The sequence below is a fragment of the Miscanthus floridulus genome, chromosome 10, assembly GCF_019320115.1.
Source record: "Miscanthus floridulus cultivar M001 chromosome 10, ASM1932011v1, whole genome shotgun sequence".
Classification (NCBI taxonomy): Eukaryota; Viridiplantae; Streptophyta; class Magnoliopsida; order Poales; family Poaceae; genus Miscanthus; species Miscanthus floridulus.
Window position 1 is genome coordinate 75,048,121 of NC_089589.1, and position 13,840 is coordinate 75,061,960.

The window sequence follows — 13,840 nt, forward strand, 5'->3', positions numbered from 1 at the left end:
CTCTTGTTTGCTAAATTCTGATTTAAATTATTTTGAATATACACCGCAACATCTACCCATGTCTCATGACTCATTTTATATTTTGATCCTGATGAATTGAGATGGCCACAAAATCACAATGGGTGTTTCGATTTTATTGCAGAGGTTCTTGGTAGACATCATACTAAGAATCTTAAGTTTTTCCATATACTTATCCATGGTATATCATGTGCATGTTATAATCTAGATAAACAGATGTGTGCAGCGTAATGGGTTCAAACCTAGTAATGGATAAAGATAAAGGAGAGTTATAATTAATTCTCTAAAATGAACTAGAAAGTATGTATGACTCTATAGTAAGTTGGAGTCTGAAGCATCCGTTTCTGTTTATAGAAGAATAAGCTCAAGTATGAACCATCGACTCTGCTAACTACCCAAGATACACTTGGTTCTCTATAAGGCATAGATCACGTCTAAGTATGAATAGTAATGTTTCGAGGCAACACATTGAACATATGGATAACACACACATATATGAAAAAAACCATTAGGTCTGTTTACATTCCTCCAAAATTCAGGAGTAGCTCATTCAATAGGGATTTTAAAGGAGTTGTTGGGTACCATCCCTTAATTTAAATACTTCTTTGCATAATGATTACAATGAAAAGATATTTGGAGCAGCAGTTCTGGTGTTGATGGAAGGAATATAATGTGATAGTTTCCATATCTGAGATGATAAAAGAAAGGATCTTATTCCAAAAGGAATTTCGGGCTGTCTACGAATAATAAATATGCTTTATCCATCTTGGATATCGATCTGTCATCCTCTGGAGGCCAATATGTTAGAAACTCGCTGGGACTGAGAGGCCTAAAAATTCCAAAGGATATGTTAGCATTGGCAGAATGTAGCATGAACCATATGATGTTGTATGTGCTGGCTTTTTGGAGCAGAAAACATAGTCCAAATTATGAATAGAAGGCAAGAAAATAGGAGTAGCTGATGCACATATCTTGATTGTAACTTTTTAACTAAACAAATGAAAGGAAAACCCCAATCCTTTGTAAACATATACATGGAACTTAGATTACTTAAACAATTGATAATGCAAACTATGGTCTCTTTGTAACATGTGTAGTTGGACCTGAAAGTTATAATGTCCTTAGGCCAAAGCATCCCATAAGTTTCCAATTATTACAAGTAAGTAAATTGATCAGCAAGTTTTATTCAGAATAACAGGGCCTGAGCATAACTGCAAACCATTTTGGCCTTAGGTTTGTCAAAAGTGGGTAGCATTTGTGCAAGAAACTGACCAAAGGGATTCACTGTTCCAGTGTTCATACCTCATTCCTGCATTGCATTGAGCTTTTCAACAATATCCGCTATGGAAGGTCTCATCTTGCGTTCATGTTCCACACATTGTAACCCAATTTCAACACACATTTTAATTTGCTGGAGGCGATCTGGATCAAATGATGTGTACTTGGATGGTATGTGGCCATCTGTCCAACTTTTTTGTACCTACAGGTTTCGATGTTCCTCCTGTTATATCATATATGCAAACTAAATCTAATCTAGTCTATTTGAAAAAATTGAAATCATGAAAATACCAAATAACATGATCTTACTTTCTCAATAAATTTTCGTCCACACTTGTCTTCAGCGTTAGGAGTATTCTTTTCTCCGGTGCTTATCTGAATGATTAGTAGACCCAAACTATATATGTCTGACAGGGTAGAGATTTCACCTCTGTATAGATATTCTGGAGCCATATATCCTCTGAACAGAGTTCATTAAAACTTATTTACTGTGATTTTTTTAAAAAAATTGAATCTAGTAATAAAGGAAAATAGTCATTTCACATTTTTTTTACTTACAATGATCCCACAACATTTTGAGTGTTCATTCGGGTTTGCTCTTGACCAAAGAGTCTTGAAAGTCCAAAATCAGCAATTTTGGGGACCATATTATCCCTCCGAAGATCATGAGGTAGCCATCCAGTGTCGAAAATCCACCGTCCTTCCCCTTGGCGTCGTCTGCGAGCGGCCTGGGCTCCTTTCTATGCTCCCCTTTATTGGAGCCTCTGGACAAGAACCGCTTCATGAGGATGCAGTCCTTGTATAGGTGCTTGACGAGGAAGGCATGGTGAAAGGACCTAGGATGCCGCCTAGAGGGGGTGAATAGGTGTTTCTGAAAATTAACACCTTTAAATGCGGAAACGATTAGTAAAGAGAGTTTCTAAAATGGAGACTCCAAATTAAGAGTAATACCACCCCTCATAAGTTAGCCACAGAGTAAACAAGGTATAAAGAATATATCTAGAAGCTACAACCCTACAACACAAAGTTAGAACAGAGATCAAATAAATTCAACACTGAGCTCTAATACCGGATGTGTTCGGTACACACGTGTTCTGAAGAACACCCTGGCATAGTGACCAATACTGGATGTATCTGGTACACATGTGTTCTAAAGAACACCCTAGCACAGGAACCAATATCGAACGTGTCTAGTATGGATACCGGACGTGTCCGGTATACATGGTTTCAATGTAACAGGCCCAAACTTGCTCCTTTCGATTTCTATCTTCCAACCAAACTGCAAGTACCTAATAGAGATGACAAGATACACAGAGAACCTACACAAGAGCTAGAGCAACACAAATATCAAATGAAATGCGAATTAAGACATGATATTTGTTTTACTGAAGTTCAGACTCGATCGAATCCTACTCTCCGTTGAGGGGGCTACGGGCGAAGGTGGAGGCTTGGGGGTATTTATAGCCCCCTTGGGAAAATTGGCCATTTTATAGTCGTTGCCATACCAAACACGTCTGGTATGACTTACACTACGCCAACGGTAACTGAGTTACAGTGACATTGTGAGGCGTTGGAACTCCCGACCGTCGGAACTCCCGACCCTCAGCATATTTGAAAACTATAGTAACTAAGTTAAAGTATGTGAGGTCTTGGAACTCCCGACGCATGCCGGACCTCCCGACCGTCAGAACTCCCAACTCAAGTCGAAACACCCAACCCTCAAGGTATTTGAAAAATAGCCGTTGGCCTCTGGCCGTCCATACCGGTATGAATACTGGACACGTCCGGTATGACCAATACAGTAAACCCTCCAAGTCAGTTAAGCGTGAGACGTCGGAACTCCTGACCATTTCCAGAACTCCCGACTCACGTTGGAACTCCCGACGAACCAACCCGAGAACAACAACTTTTCCATTGCTGGGCAAATACCGGACACGTCCGGTATTGATAGACCAGCAAAAATGGGTTAGCTCTTCTGTCTCTCAAACACTCAAAACTCACATGGGTTGGCTTGAGCACTAATGAAACATTATCTATCAACATGATGCATCCCTCTTAATAGTACGACATTCCTATTAACTCAAATTTAAAGAGTATAACAAATTTAAACCTTTTGAGTTGATCTCTTTCAACCGAAGCCGTGTATTCCAATCTTCATCAAGTGAGGGTGCCAACATGTTAACTTTGATCTTTTTCACTTGAGCATAGCCATCTTGAGCATGTGACTTGATTCCATTCATCAAATATGAGTAACTCCAAATGCATCAAGTCACTTCCAACACTTTGTCCAATATAGATTTGATCCTCCACATCAATATGACTATCATAGCTTGATTAGTACCTCAACTAAATGCAAGTACTTTCTTCTTCACCCTAGCTAGGTTCTTTGGCCGCCAAGCCGTCGCTTGCCCTTCACCCTTGCTTAGTACCTCGAAGCCTTTCCTTGCTATCTTCACCATCTCAAGCCACCAAGTCACATCTTGTGTTGAATCATCCATTCATTTGTATTGTTATCTTTTTTATTTTAATTTAGCAAGCTTCAAATATAAGACCATTCCATATGCAATCCCTCATGTCTCATCAACTAATTTTTACCGAGCTTGCTTTCACATAGTACATGGAAATCCCACAATAAATAAGCCTTTGCATGAATTCCATTTGCATTGTTGTCTTGTGCTTGAACTAGATTGTTTATACAACAACACATCATTTTGGCTTTCATTAAGTACCTGTGAGATAACCTATTACCTGTCCACACTTAGCAAACAGGTTAGACCTTTAATCACGTTGTCATTCAATCATCCAAAACCCACTAAAGGGCTAGATGCACTTTCAATCTCTCCCTTTTTGGTGATTGATGACAACTTGATTAAAGCTTACAAAAGAAAATAAACATTTAAACTTTTGGGTTCAATGATTTATGAGAGGCTCCCCCTTAATATGTGCTTGTGATTAGAATTCATAAAATGACCTCAAATGTCAATTGCACATACTAAAACATATAGGAGACTCCCCCTAAATCATTGCATCCGTGGGGTGCATGTGTGTGTAACAAATTAAAACCATGATGCATATGACAAGATATATCACACAAAAATAAATATAAAGGCATCACATCAAATATTTTCATTCTAGCATGCATAGTGCTTATGAAAATAAATAAAACACATGTATGTCACACATAGCACTCAATACACATTTTCTCAAGTCCACAAGCCACTAATATATAAATAAAGATCATGCCTCAAGAGATACATAGATAAAGCAAAAGTAAGTCGCATCTCTCAGATGATACAATCTATCTCAAACTCAAGATACATCAATGAAGCTCAAAAACTACGGCCTGCAGTACATATCTTCAGATACAAAGATAAGCAAATGAAACAAATATCCTGAAGCTTTAATCAGTCACTCTCCCCCTTTGTCATCTATCACCACAAAGGTCCAACAATGACATACTGGGCACAAAATAGGTTGCAAGTTGTCTCTGAAAGCTGTGATCACTCACCATCATCTTCATCTCCTCCAACATCCTCATCATCTGAGTGTGGAGCACTGGCTGGACGAGAACCACCCGCACTAGACGAGTCAAAGCCCCTAGACCCATAGTAGCTAAAACCACCTATGAGGTCAGTCCACCAGTCAGAAGCATACTCGTCTGTAGCACTGGGATGTGGCTAAGAGTGAGTAGGCACCTGAGCCTGTAGTGATAAAGTGTCAGGGTGCCCTAGTGCCTGCTGCTGCTGCTGCTCCTATCGCTGAAGAAACTCAACAAACTCTATGTCATACCTGGCCTACTGCTGCTCCTCAGTCTTAGGCTCACTGGCTCCCTCATTTGATAGTGGAGACCTAGGAGGATCAAGCTCAAGTCTAGCAGCAAACTACTTCAAAGTCCGAGTGTCCTTCCTCCTAGCCTCCCTCTCCTTCTGCTGACAGGTCTGGATGTCCTTGCACATCCCAAAGATAGCACTGAATATCTTACGAATAGGAGAAGGAGGACTGCAGCAACATGAAGGAGCATGTGGTAGAGGGGAAGCTCCTCCTACTGCTGCACCACCTGTAGGTGCATCTGCCTCTGGTGCTACTACTGCTCATCCTGGACCTGTTGGAAGTACCCCAATCTCAGGCAAGTCTGCAACAATCTTTAGGGCCTTATGTACCTTGTCAAACTCAAAGGTATGCCCTATGACCCGCTCAATCATGTGCATAATGTAGGGAGCAAAACTACAGCCCTTGAGGGGCCTCTCGCCAATGCTCCTAATCTCGCACCATATGAAGTCAAACATGCTGAAAGGTCATGCATCAGGTGCCATCCTATGGAGCAGGTTCCTAGAATAATCTACAATGTTTCCCTTGTCTCCACCCTTGTAATCAATGGTCTTCCTAAACATCCTGTCCAGGTATTTGTAAGTAGGGTGAAGACCTAGAACCTTCCCCACTGCTCCTCTCTCACCCCCTAGTGGGTACATGTAGGCCAGCTGCTCTAGAGGGAGTACCTACTCTATATGGATCTTATCTCTCTGAAGATCCTCCTATGAAAAACCAAGCAGGGCAGCGAAAGCATCATAATCCACACTTTACCACTAGCTCTCAAGCATCCAGTGCATGCGCCTCTCATCCTCCTCAACATATAGGGTGGCGTAGAATTGAGCTACCACCTTTGTGTTCTAGTAATGCTCGAACTCCATAATCTCATAAACCCCTGTATGCTGGCAAATGGCAATAGCGTGATCAATGGAGGCCTTCTGCAACTCTCTGACATACTACCAGTCAATCCACTGAGACCTGACAATCACTGGGTTCCTAGTGAGGATCACACTAGTGTAGAAGTCTATATGAAAGGCTGTCTAAAATCGATGATCAAACTGAATCCTAAGCAAGCCCCTTGGATCAATTCTCCTCTCATCTCTAGCTCTTCTGGTCATGCCTTTCCCTCGATAGTCAACTCTAGACACATAAGAGGGTACACTAGGTGGATGTGTCTCAAGTAATCCATAGTGCATACCCTGGCCTGGCTGGTGCCGATCTAGAGGTACTGCTTGCTCCTCCTCAATCTCGTGCTCATCATCTAAGTTCCCACCATCTGAACCTCTGTCAGTGCTCTTCCTCTTTCTGGTACTAGGCTCCACTCTATACTCCTTTGTATCTATGTCAGAGGAAGAACTGTTGTCTCCCTCTCTATATTGTGGAGCACCCCAAGTAGCTCTAGAGAGTCCCCTGCTACTACCCTGCTCCTACTGACTATATCTAGGATGCATGTCCTGCCTTGCCTTCTTGTATTTCTCTAGTGCTGGATCATGCCTATGCTTGGATCTAGGCTCCTATCTTCCACTCATGGTTGCTGTCCTGTATCCAAAAAGATTTGCAAAGAATCTTAGATACATGCCCAAACAATATTTCTTATATCATCATCCATATATATACAATTATTTATCCAAAATCTCACAATCACTTATCCCAACCATGGTCAAGGTTTGCAAAATTAATTTAGACAAACAATCATACATAAAGGGACAATAATCAATGAGTATTGAGTTGAGGCTATAGTTGAACCTGCACTGCTAGCTCATACCAGACACGTCCAATATATGTACACAGCAACCCTAACCAGGGGCTCACGTTCAATCTCATCTTCAATTCAATCCAAACTTTGGGCATTGCTTCTAGACAGGTAATGTAGCATCTCCACCGAAGGGATTTCAAAAAACATGCCCTAACTGCTTAGATCAGAAGAGGTTCGGGATTAGGGTACCTTGAGAGAGTGAATGAAGATGCGATTAGAAAACCAAGTCCCGGAGCCTTCGATCTTGATGCAAATATCCTCTGATCCAATCTCCATCTCTTCTTTTTCTCGGTGGAATCACTCGATCGCCAATTTGGTGGAACAACGGTGGCTGCGTTGGCTTGGAGGAGAGAAAAGAGAGATAGAGGACTAGGGCCGAAGGGGAACCGGCTGTTTTATAACCTCGCTCATACCGTGCATACCGGACATGTCCAGTATTTATGGGCTGGCTGTTTTTGTTCCAAATTTCATTCACTTAATTCCAACCCCCTTCTCTATCATTTCTTGATCCAAAAACATATTTGTCCTTGATCCAAATACGGTGTAATTACTTTTCTTATCCAAATGCCATGAGTATCACTTCTCTTTTTCAAATATTTGGCATATATAGATTTTGATTACTTGAGAGAGATATTGTGAGACATAGTAGATTGTGGACTTAAGAAAGCCATGTCATGTGTAATTAGCCAATCAAACAATCAAGGTGAGCTATAATTATCACATGACAAGGCTAGGTCACAAAGACTAAGATTCAAATAGTTTTTCAAATTCACACCACCTACACATGCTAGTTATGGGTTTTGAAAAACATCTCTCCTATGTCACACAAATGCACATTCTAACATATAAAGGGCCTTAGATGCACTTACAATGCATTTATGTAAATACATACCTTTGCCTTGACCCCACAAGAATACCACTAAGAAGATACACAGCATGATAATCTTTATGTTGACCTTAATTGCCAAATAATCATGCTAGATACGAAATCAATTTTTCATCCAAAGGACTACAAAGAATGCTAGATAAATTTGTTAGTCCACAAGGTGCAAAATAGAAACTGCGCTCCCCCTAAATAAGTGCTTTAAGTAATTTGAATGACTTTTATCTAGCACTTCATTCTATTAAGAATTTGGGCGTCAATTTTCTATTTTGAATCACAACCAAATAATTTGCCATATTTAAATTTGAGTTCAAGAGATGCTCACAATCCATTAAGATTTGATAAACCACAAGCTTCTGAGTAAATTAAGGATATATGAAAATATATGGATCAAAGACTTAGTTGCAATCCAATTAGTGTTCTGGTTCCTGCAATACCGGACACGTCCGGTAGGAATACCGGACACGTCCGGTAGGTGCAAGACAGAAACAAATAATCCGCTGCTTGTGATTCTTCATTTAGCTCTATTATTTATTGTATACCTACATCTCAACAAATGAATTGCTCTACTAGAGGGCTATTAAAAGCACCATATGCCAAACATGATAATTATCAAGTAAAACTAATTAGCCAATTTCAATTTTTCACAGATATGCCTATTTGTGAGTCATTGAGTACAAAACAAACAAAGTGGCTATCCTATAGGGTTTATGTCACACCCAATTTTAAGGATAAAATTGAATGCACAAAACTCGTGTGTGCCCAGGGATCAATCACACACACAAGCTAACAAATTACATAAAGTATCATCACGGTGTCTCTTACATCAAGAACCATAATATAACTTAGTCTTACATCACACAGCGGAATATAAAAAGATAACTCCCTCGTAGGGCTTCATCACAGGGAAGATCAACTGGTTGACCACAAGCCTAAAAATCCTCAAGAAATTCCTCATACCCGTTGTCATCTGTTACCCATCCGGGATTTTTATCCAAATAAAGAAAATAAACAAGCGTAAGTACATCCCGCACTTAACAAGTTAACATGGGGTTATGAAGCTCAAAAAGGTTGACACTGGTTTACTGCAGTTAGCATTTTTAGTAAGTCAAGCTTTTATTATCAGGTATTATCAAATTATGCTTAAGCTCCCATTTAATCCCATATGAATAGATATCAGGGTCAAGTGTATCATATATCATCATAGAACGTCTTAAATGATCATCAACAAGTAACCAGATATTCTATGAGTTTTTCGGGCCGCTCGTGACCGTGAGCACGGCTGTTATAACAGTTTGTTACCCTCTGTAGAGGTGGTGCACATTCACCACGAGTCATGATTCCCATATGCCCGGGTTAATTACTCCCATGTCACTGCCAAGGTGAGCGGGCAGGGTACACTATGAAGCCATTTCATAGGTTTCTCTAATAAGTTAGGGCCACTAGGTTTCCTCGGCAGGCAGATGTAGGAACCCCCTTTCCTATGGCACATATCTATCGTGGCTATACACATAGGAATAGAGGTAGCCCTATACCCAACGTGGCAAGCCCCTTTTGCGCTATAAAGGTAACCTCTAACAGGCTAGAAAAGATCCTATTACTGAGCTAAAGTCAGAGCCATATGACTCTCCCAGTTGCACTGTCAGTCCCAGCTTTTGCCGACAGATAAGTCCTTATGGAGGGCCAAGAGCAATGATCAAAAGTCATTCGCTCAGTCGCCCTATAATTCAGTTGTCTAAAACAAAGTTTTACCTTTTCATTCCATAGAACCATTAGTCAATATGTAGATCATGTTCAGTTACATTGAGCGCTAGCAAACTATCCATATGCAAATAACCCATAGGAGACAAGGAATAGGATAATCAATCACTAGGATGTCCTTACGGGTATCAAAATTAGACACATGCAAATGAGTAATTAATAATGGTGAATAGGCATCAAGGTAAATCCCATACTATACTTGCCTTGGTTAGCAAACTCCTATTGGTCCTGCTGGTCGTCGAAGAATTCTTGGTCTCCAACATTCTCCTCACCGTCTGAACGCGACCAACACGGCAACATAAAACATTCCAAAGGCATTCATGCAAAGCAAACATTCCTATAATTAGAACAGTACACCAAAAGTATAGAAAACAAGATAAAATGTTTGTGAAAATAATCTACGTCTCGCTACGATCACGTCAACGTGAAGTTCACAAAAAACGGAGCTAAAATGCGAAAGTTATGATTTAAACAGGATTTCCTATAGCAATATATTTAATTAAATCTAACCATGAAATTTAAAAGTTACAAACTTGATTAACAGTGGTACTAATGCGTAGATTATGAAATTATGAAGCTAACGCAATTGGAACGGGTTAATTCAAAGCTAAAACGACGATTTTATAAGCAAAACAGTACAAATGGCATTTCTGTAAATACTAAAAACGTACTTTGAACTAAAATAGTTAACTTTACGCTTTCAAAACGGGAAAGCTTACACGGGGAAATGCGCCAAGGACGGCGGGTTCTATTACATGAAAACAAAGGGGCTCTTTAGAAATTCTACCCACGAAGGGGTATCGGCCAACGGTGGCCGTCGGATTTGAAATGAAGGGCTAGAAATAGATCTAGGGAGAGAGAAGAAGGGGTGGTTGGCCGGAACAGTGTTTTTGGTGGCTGTTCAGCCATGGCCGATGGTGAGAGCTCGCCGGCGTGCGGGAAACTCGGCCTATGGCCACGGGGTGCCCAACCGAAAGCACCAGGGAAGAGAGGGGGGGTGCGGCGAACTCTCCTAGGCCGATAGAGTGGTCGGAGGGTGCGGCCGTGGCGGTGGTGGCCATGGCCGGCGGTCGGAGGTTGACGGCGCTTGCGGATAGGGCGCTAGAAGCCATGAAACATGAAATTAATGGCATGGTACGAAGGAGGGGAGCATGGGGGTCTCAACATGGGGAAGAAAGTGGTCGGACACAGCTCGGGGAAGGCGGGCCACGCGGCGGTTCCAAGCTCGGTGGATGGCGGATCACGGCGTCCATGGTGCGGCAGTTTCCTCGGGCACGGGCAACGCGAGAGGAAGCGGGGAGAGGCAGCAGGGGGGTGGCTCGGGCGTGGGCTCTGTTTTGTAGAGGCAGGGGCGCGGGGGGCGCTCCCATGACGTGCGACGTGGGCGCGGGCGACGGTTGCGGCTGACGCACGCTGCGGTTGCGGGAGGAAGGGGGCAGCTCTGATGGGCGGGGCCGGCTATTAGCGGCTGAAGAGAAGAGAGCGGCGGCGGTTGCTCATGAGTTGGGCTAGCGCAGCTTGCTGGGCCGAGCAGCCGAGGCGGTTGCCAGCCCGCCCGAGTGGGCCGGCGCCTTGCTGGGCTAGCGCGGTGTGCAAGGAAGGAGAAAAAAAAGGGGGCTGGGCCAACGGGGAGAAAAAGGCCTACGGGCCGAAATGAAGAAGGGAGGGGAAAAATGAATTTTGCCTTTTTCTTTTTCCAAATAGATTTTCAAATAGGTTTTGAATTCATTTGAACTTTGAATCAAGATTAATCATCACAAAATTAGATATGCGGCAGCATGTATGCATCAAGAAGTTTCAAACCTTATATTTAATTTTAATTCCACAAAATTTATTATTTTCCTATATTTTAATGCACACATATTTGCATAAATAAATCAAATTTACTAATTTTAAAAGAATGTAATTTTTTTAGGGTGTTACAATTCTACCCCCCTTAAGATGAATCTTGTCCTCGAGATTCGGACGACGTCGACTTGGAGATAGGGATACTCAGTCTCTAGATTCTCCTTTACTTCCTCATGTAGTCTCATCGTCTTGATAAGGATCCCACGTTTCAACGAAAATTCCTTACTTTATTGGTCAGAAGGAAATTCTTCCACCAATCTTCAAAACATGAATGATTGAGGTTAAGTTGCTCGAACTTGGAATACAATTCTTGATCCTTGGTGTCACCTGAACCTTCTTAGCACAACTCCCATTGGTAAGGGCATCGGTCATGACTTTCGCTTCTCCAAGTGATAGCACTTTTCCAAGTCATAATCAATTTTCATTCCAACGAGGATATCACCCATTCAAGACTAACTTAGTGAAGATGTCCTGTAGATTCTTGACCCAAACTAACTTAAAAGCTTCTCCAGTAGCTCAACCAAAATCTTAATGATCTTGGATAAACCTTCGTTGAACCTTTAACCAAACCTCATTGAGACTCTGAGTTTCTCTCACATCTTTGGGTACCACCACGCTTCCGCTACGCAAACAAGAACGTAGGACACTTCGGCTTGCAAATTCTTCAACTTGGCTACCCCCCTTAAGAAAAGATAGACTAGGGGACACCAAAGTATAGCTTACATCTACTTCTTTTAGATGAGCTAGCTAGTATCAAGATGTCCTGACATCCCAACGATACTCTTGTGTATGGGCAAGAAACCTGAAATTCCTCGCGAGATGAAAAACAGCTATGCAGTAAAACAGCTGTAACTCTCATTCTGTTAATCTAATGAAGTTGTAGCTTATACCTTGGAAAGCTTATAAATTTCTCCACAACTTACTTATAGAACACTTTTCCAAATTCTGCATTTAACTTGGTCAAAAATAGTACACATCAGAAACTACTCCAGATTCCAAACAGCACAGATGCATCGCCTTGTGATTTTTGTATCTCCATAACTAACATAGCTATCAAGTTGATTCTTGCGCTCATAGAAAGATATTGAAGTGTACTAGTGTCTAGAATTTGCTCATGATTTTTGGTTATCCAAGAATAGAGATATAAACTGAAGAGTGTAGACTGCTCCGAAAAGACAGGATGAAGAGAACAGAAGAAAACCATAACCCGACTATTTGTTTCACTAATCCTTATACCTTAGGCCTATAAACTAAATGAAATTGTGGGAACACCCAACAAGATCATTGCAATCATTACAAAGATTCAAAACAATTATAAGCATAATGACAACTCAACAAACAATAAAGATGCACAATTCAATCATTGACTCAACTTGCGATACTATTGTTCTCATTGCACCAGGGATAACAATCCTAAGACTTATATTCAGATTACGTAAGAAGGTGATGAAGAATAGTTCTAAAAGCATATCAAATCAAGGAGTAAAGATGAGAACAAAAACTTCAAAATAAGCAGCAAGGTAGAGATGAATAGCAAGGATAGAGTAGAGAAGAAAATATCAAGGTTCATAGAGCAAGGGTTGTTGTAGCAACATCTAAACCTTAAAACGACCAGTTTCTAACTAGGCTTGCGTCCTACAGTCAATACTGCTCTGATACCAATTTGTCACACCCAATTTTAAGGATAAAATTGAATGCACAAAACTCATGTGTGCCCAGGGATCAATCACACACACAAGCTGACAAATTACATAAAGTATCATCACGGTGTCTCTTACATCAAGAACCATAATATAACTTAGTCTTACATCACACAGCGGAATATAAAAAGATAACTCTCTCGTAGGGCTTCATCACAGGGAAGATCAACTGGTTGACCACAAGCCTAAAAATCCTCAAGAAATTCCTCATACCCGTTGTCATATGTTACCCATCCGGGATTTTTATCCAAATAAAGAAAATAAACAAGCGTAAGTACATCCCGCACTTAACAAGTTAACATGGGGTTATGAAGCTCAAAAAGGTTGACACTGGTTTACTGCAGTTAGCATTTTTAGTAAGTCAAGCTTTTATTATCAGGTATTATCAAATTATGCTTAAGCTCCCATTTAATCCCATATGAATAGATATCAGGGTCAAGTGTATCATATATCATCATAGAACGTCTTAAATGATCATCAACAAGTAACCAGATATTCTATGAGTTTTTCAGGCCGCTCGTGACCGTGAGCACGGCTGTTATAACAGTTTGTTACCCTCTGTAGAGGTGGTGCACATTCACCGCGAGTCATGATTCCCATATGCCCGGGTTAATTACTCCCATGTCACTACCAAGGTGAGCGGGCAGGGTACACTATGAAGCCATTTCATAGGTTTCTCTAATAAGTTAGGGCCGCTAGGTTTCCTCGGCAGGCAGATGTAGGAACCCCCCTTTCCTATGGCACATATCCATCGTGGCTATACACATAGGAACAGAGGCAGCCCTATAC

At 41.2% G+C, this 13,840-nt stretch overlaps 1 long non-coding RNA gene across 2 annotated transcripts; it reads right to left on the reverse strand.

The window, feature by feature from the left end:
- Positions 1–514: 514 nt before the first annotated feature.
- LOC136486769 (uncharacterized) lies at positions 515–1,949 on the reverse strand. 2 transcript variants are annotated; one of them, XR_010766946.1, is made up of 4 exons: positions 1,855–1,949; positions 1,606–1,756; positions 1,321–1,498; positions 515–847 (listed from the first exon to the last, which is right to left on the reverse strand). It is a non-coding gene; the product is annotated as an uncharacterized lncRNA (long non-coding RNA). The 2 variants fall into 2 exon arrangements; XR_010766945.1 differs by having other exon boundaries at positions 1,606–1,943.
- Between the last annotated feature and the right edge of the window lie 11,891 nt (positions 1,950–13,840).